Below are 6000 nucleotides of genomic sequence, written 5' to 3' on the forward strand. Positions count from 1 at the left end.
AATATCTTATAATCGCCCAGAAACTCAGAGGCCGCAGATATTGATGACAATAACCTTAGACTCTACGTGTGGCATTTCAAAAGATGGGCGCTGGATGCCGGGACCTGTGTTGGAGTCTCAAGTGACACCAGTCCACCTTGGCACACGACTCAGCCTGGCAGAGGCCCTCGGTGATGCTTTTTGTAAAATGAGGGTAACAAGTGCTCTGTGGCAGGGCTGCTGGAAGGATAAACTGGGGTAACACACGTGGGCACCTGACCACACGCCCGCAGCAGTGAGCCCTGTGACCACCTCCCAGGCATGCTGGCGCTGTCAGCCATGAGATTTCAGAATCCTGGGACTTAGGAGTCCCACAAACACAGGATCTGATTACAGACTCTTACGATCTTCACGTAGGGAAACTGAAAAAAAAGCGACCTGATCCGTCAGCGCACACACCAACACAGTCACACACATGGTACACACACGCACAATCACACACAAAGACACAGACACACAATCACATACGCGCGTTCACACACAGACACACCGTACTCTCTCATACACACATCTCACACAGTCATCCACTCACAGACATACAATCACACACAGATATACACGGTCACACACACTCACATGCAGACACATACGTAACACAGACCGCAGCACCTATAGGACATGTGGTCACACAGTCATACACTCACAGACTTACAATCACACACAGATATACACAGTCACACACACTCACATGCAGACACATACGTAACACCTACTCACACAAACACACAATTACTCAGACACACACACCTCACTCACTCATCACACTCGCACAGACACACATGCACACACACACCAGAGGCTGCATCTGGCGGCCTATAGTAAAGTCTTTGTGAGGCCACAAGAACCCCAGCATCGTCCCGCCTGCACCCCAGGGCCCCTGGACCCCTCTGCCTGCTCCCTCTTCCGCATGACAGCCCTGCAGATGCTCGACGACAGCCCACCCACCCCCGAGCCTCATTTGCCCCAGGCCTCTTGTCACCAGCTCCCTCATCCATTCCTTGGGTGACAATTTCCAGATCATCTGGTCCTCAGGACCCCCTCCCCAGTCACATTCAAGTTTGCCTACTTCCCTCTGCAAGGGCTGGACCGGGTTTGCACCAAGTCGCCCCGAGTAGAGCAGACAAGTCACCTGCCTCCTTCTTCAGGGGGCCCTCTCTTGATGCAGCCTGGGAGCCCCACAGCCTGGCTGGCAGCCCAGACAGACCGCAGCACCTAGGGGACATGTGGTCTACTGGTCCCTTAGATTTTCTTCAGAGGAGCTGCAGCAAAGACAAGGCTCTGCTAGCCTAAAAGTGAGTGGCTGAAGTTTGGTCCCTACGTGCGTGACCTGAAGCAAAACTTGCTCTGGTGCGGCCAGCTGAGCCCGTCCACAGATTGCAGTCACCTTGGTCCTGTCACCAAAATCAACAGCTAGCCTTCCCAGCTTTGCAGTGCTCAGCGAATTGGATCAGCAGCCCGTCCCACGACAGACGACAAGAGCCACAGCCAACATTCTTTGTCAAGCACTTGCTATGTGCCAGGCACCTCGTTACTACCCAATGAGTAAGTGCATTTACTCTCTCCACTTTATAGGTGAAGAAACTGAAGGACCGAGGTTAAGGAATTTTTCCAAGGTCAAGAAGTACTCAGTGAAAGAGCTGGCATTTAAATCTAGGAGGCCCAAATCCAGGTCACCAGGGTTGTGAAGGCCAGGCCGTGGACGGGGGGGTACAGCCCACCCACCTACTTCTCAGAGGGAAGAACTGTGTTGGACACATGGGGGTGCAGATCATGGAAGGCTTTGAGAACACAACGTCTTCGGATGCCCTTGAGCAAGTTCTGGGCCCCAGAACACATGGGCACCTATCCATGTGTCTGTCACTCGGCGTTGTCATTTGTCTGTCGGCTCTCAGCCTTATGACAAGTGCCAGCAAGTGAGGCTGTGTTTGAATTCCCATCAGTGTGTTTGAGCATTTCCCAGCAGGCGATTCTGCTGATCAGTTTCTACTCACTCTGCAGTAATTAGGACCTTGGGTCTCACTTCGGCTAACAAATCAGGGTGAACGTAATCCCTGACGGGAGGGAGGGTGTTCGAGCACTGGATCGGGAGTCCCGGGGCCCGGATTCGAGTCCCGGCCACAGCCTCACTGCATCATACAGTCTCATCGAGCTTCATTTCCTTTTGTATAAAATGCAAACATGATTCTTTCTCTATCTCACAAAAGGGATAGCAGACTGGAAAAGAGATTCAGAAAGTACCTTAATGAAAGAAAAACAGCTTTACTGTACAGACCCTATCCGAGGCACTGTAGAGACAACTCTAGGCCTCACGAAAATCCTTTAAGGTGGAAGGTATCATCCCGATTTTACTCCTGTGATGCTAAGGACCTTGGCCATCTGGGCCGTGCTCGCGATCATGGACTTGCTCATGTCTCTCTGGCCAGGACAAGAGCTGAGTGATCCAGGGAGAAGGCCTAAATCCTTGTACCAACCGAGAGTGGAATGTGGCCCTCGCTGCCCATCGACACCGGTGGTCAGCGGTGAGAAGAAGCTCCTCCCAAAATGCATCAGCAGCAAGAGCACCCTGGCCAGAGAGCAGGGCAAGGGGGAGCTGGCAGAGGTGGGGCCTCCGAGATGAAGGCAGGAGCCCGTGAGGCAGGACAAGGTCCGTGCTCACCTCCAGCCCTGAAAGACCGTGGCCTCCGCCCTGCCGAAACCACTTCCTGTTCACCCTCTCCTGCTCAAAAGCACCAGAAGCTCCCAGCAGTTGCTCAACGGCATCTAAATGCCTTCTTTCAAAGCCTTTCATGATCTTCACCCCCATGTGTCAAACACAGTCCAGTTCTCGCCTCCAAGAGTGAGAGGAACCCAGGTCCTGTGGCCGCATGCCCGCACAGCACCTGGTACAGGGGAGGCCCTGAGCCCCTCCCAGGGGCAAAGGAGCTCCAAGAGAGCAGATTTTGTCTGTCCCCTCTGTTCACTGTTCTGTCCTCCAGCAACTAGAATAGGGGTTGGCACATAGTAGGTGCTTAATAAATATAAGAAAGCGAGAGCAGGAAATCAGATTTGTTTTCTTCCCTCCTGAGCCTGGCAGCCAGGAGGGGGAGAGATTCAACCCACATCTTCCTGGATCCCAGGATTCGCAGGCCCCCAGGACCGTGAGGCTACACATCCACAGGTTCGCAGACACAAACACCCACAGACCTGGAGCCCCGCAAACCCATGGGCCTTCAGACACCCACACATGCCCATTCACAGACACCCACAGCCATGGATCACGGAGCATGCACCCACAGGCCATGCACCCACAGCTCCCTGGGCCGTTGCTGAGCCCCAGCCCAGCCCGGGACTCCCGGGGACACAAGGGTTGAGGGCACGAGGCAAGAGTACGTCCTGGGAACGTGTGGGAAGGAAACGATCTGAGGAAAAGAACGGGAGGGAGGGAAGGGGTCGGAGGTGGGGAGGGAGGACAAGAACGGAGGAGAGAGGAGTGGGGAGAAGGAAGGAGGAGAGAGGAGGGCCCTGCAGCCGCGGGGTCTCCGTGGAGCCCTGTGCCCGGCCGGCATGGAGTTTTTCAGCACTCTGAGCTGGGGGCTGGGTACTCAGAGAACCAGGCGGCGGAGGGGGACACAGAGGGAATGGAGGAGCCCCACTGGAGCCTGTTTCATTACCTTGGACAGCGCTCAGAAGCTTCTGGGGTGGAGCCCCTCCAGGGTGGGGGAGGGACAGACTGGTGCCCAGAAACAGACCCTCCTGGGAGGGCTGAGGCCCAAGGGAGCCCCACTCAGGGCTCAGGGTGAGGGTGGAGGAGATGGCAATGGACAGGGGCTGGGGGAGGGGAGTCGGAGGTGGCCCTGGGAGCTCAGAGTGTGGATCTGGGACCAGGACCACAAAGAGGCTGCAGTCACACTGGTCCCTGAAACTGCTCCCATCTTGGCTACGGGCTCACGAGAGGCAAGCTGTCTGGAGACAGTGACAGAGGGTAGGAGAGGAGGGATTCTCCCAGCAACCTCCACCTCCATCTCCCCACCCAAGGTCAAGGGGAGTCAGGGAACAGAGACAAAGTAACTGCTGCTTGGTGCCCCCTGGTGGGTCTAGAAGATGCCCTCTCAGAGGCCCTGGAATAGAGATTGGGGAGAAGGAAGCAAAGAATCTTGGTCAAAAGAATAGGGAGGGGCCTTCAGACAGACCTGTAGCCCCACCTCCAAGCCGGCCATCACGGTGTCCAGGGACAGGCCTGGGCAGCTCTGAGCAGCCAGGAAGGGAGCTTGAGGCAATGTGGTACCCCATGGGGGTTCATGAGCTTGGTGTCAGGCCAACACAGCCCCACCCCCATCCCTCGAGGATGTGATCTTCCCATTTCCTCTCCCTCCCTAAACTGCAACCCCAGAACTCATCCCCAGTCATTGCCGCCCTGCCCTGTCACCCACTGTCATCCCCTTGCTCTGGCTCAGTGTGGATGGTGGAGGGAGGAAGGGGACAGGGAGGGCTCTAGACTCCCCACCCAGTCCCCACCCCAGCCCCAATCCTGGAGCCTGAACAGAAAGTTTGTCCTGAAGGGTGGACAAGTGTGTTGGAAGCCAGTCCTTCCGGCTATGGAGAGACAATGATCCAAGAGGTGACCCAACGGTATGGGCAGGGCCTGAGGACTGCAGTCCAAGCTCCTTGGCCAGACCCTTCCCCATGGGGTCCAGCCCATGGACCCACACCCCTATCTGCACAGCATCCTATCCCTCGGATGCCAGCATCTGTTAGATGAATCCCCCAGGTGGTGAGAGACAGGACAGACTGGCTCCCTGCTCAGGCCAACCTGAGCACTCCAGCCCTAGGACACTCCTCACATGGCGTGTCAGACCCCATCACACCACACAGGCACAGACGCAAGCAAGCTCTCTCTCTCTCTCTCTCTCTCTCTCTCTCTCTCTGTCTGGCTCGCTCTCTCTCTCTCTCACACACACACACACACACACATACACATAGACACATACACACACCTGACCCCAGAACACAGACTCCCATAGCCAGAATACAGCTCAGGGGTCTCCCCACACACCAATTTCATCCACAGCTCAGGAGACCCCAGGATCCTGAAGGGGGAGAAAGACACAAGCAGAGCAGATGACTGATGCTTCAGCCTGGGCCCATCCGAGAGACCCCCCTCCCCCGCCCCAGGTATCACGACTACCTCCCAGAGGTGGCCTTTCCACCCCCCACCAGGGCCTCTTGCCCCCACGTCCCCCACGCACACCACCCAGCAGATAATTAAAACCCAATCATCATAAACACTCATTATATAACCATCCCCGACCTGCCGAGGATTCTTTTACCCCCTGGAGTCCTAGCGTAGACCCTGGCCTGGCTTCATGCAGTGAGGCCTTGGGCACCCCCAGGGGTGCTGACCAGGGAGGGGGTACTGCCACCCCAGCCTCCAGGAAAGTTAAACGCTGCCTGGGATTCCCCCATTCAATCCCCTGCCGCCACTGTCCCTCAGCCGACACTCCAGCTCAGCCCCCTGGACACTGGTACCAGCCGCGGTCCAGCGGGCTGCAGAGGCGCAGCAGCAGAGGGACAGCGGGACGGACCGACAGCCTGGGCCCCAGCCGGCAGCCTGACTTGTTGAATAAATTTCTGCAGCGCTGGCTCAGCCGGCTTCGGCGTTGGCACGGAGAGAACTTTCGTGGCCTTGGAGAAGGGACCGGTCAAAGTTTCCCGTCCTTCCTCCCAAGGCACCTGCCCCAAAGGCGAGGGCTGGGGGACCGACCTGATGGGTACGCGCTAGGGGGGGACCGGTCCCCAGAAATAAATAAATAAACCCCTCAATAAAGGAAGAACGGCCGCGCCAAGAAAGCGGCATCGGAGCTGAGCCCTCCCTTCCTCCCCCTTCCCCACCCCACCCCCACATACCTGGGCATGGACTTGGCCGGGCAGCGGGGGTTCGTCCAGGCTAGAGACGCGGGGGTGACGCGTCCCCCCACCTCCTCA

The sequence above is a fragment of the Pteropus alecto genome, unplaced genomic scaffold (genome assembly GCF_000325575.1).
Source record: "Pteropus alecto unplaced genomic scaffold, ASM32557v1 scaffold157, whole genome shotgun sequence".
Taxonomy (NCBI): Eukaryota; Metazoa; Chordata; class Mammalia; order Chiroptera; family Pteropodidae; genus Pteropus; species Pteropus alecto.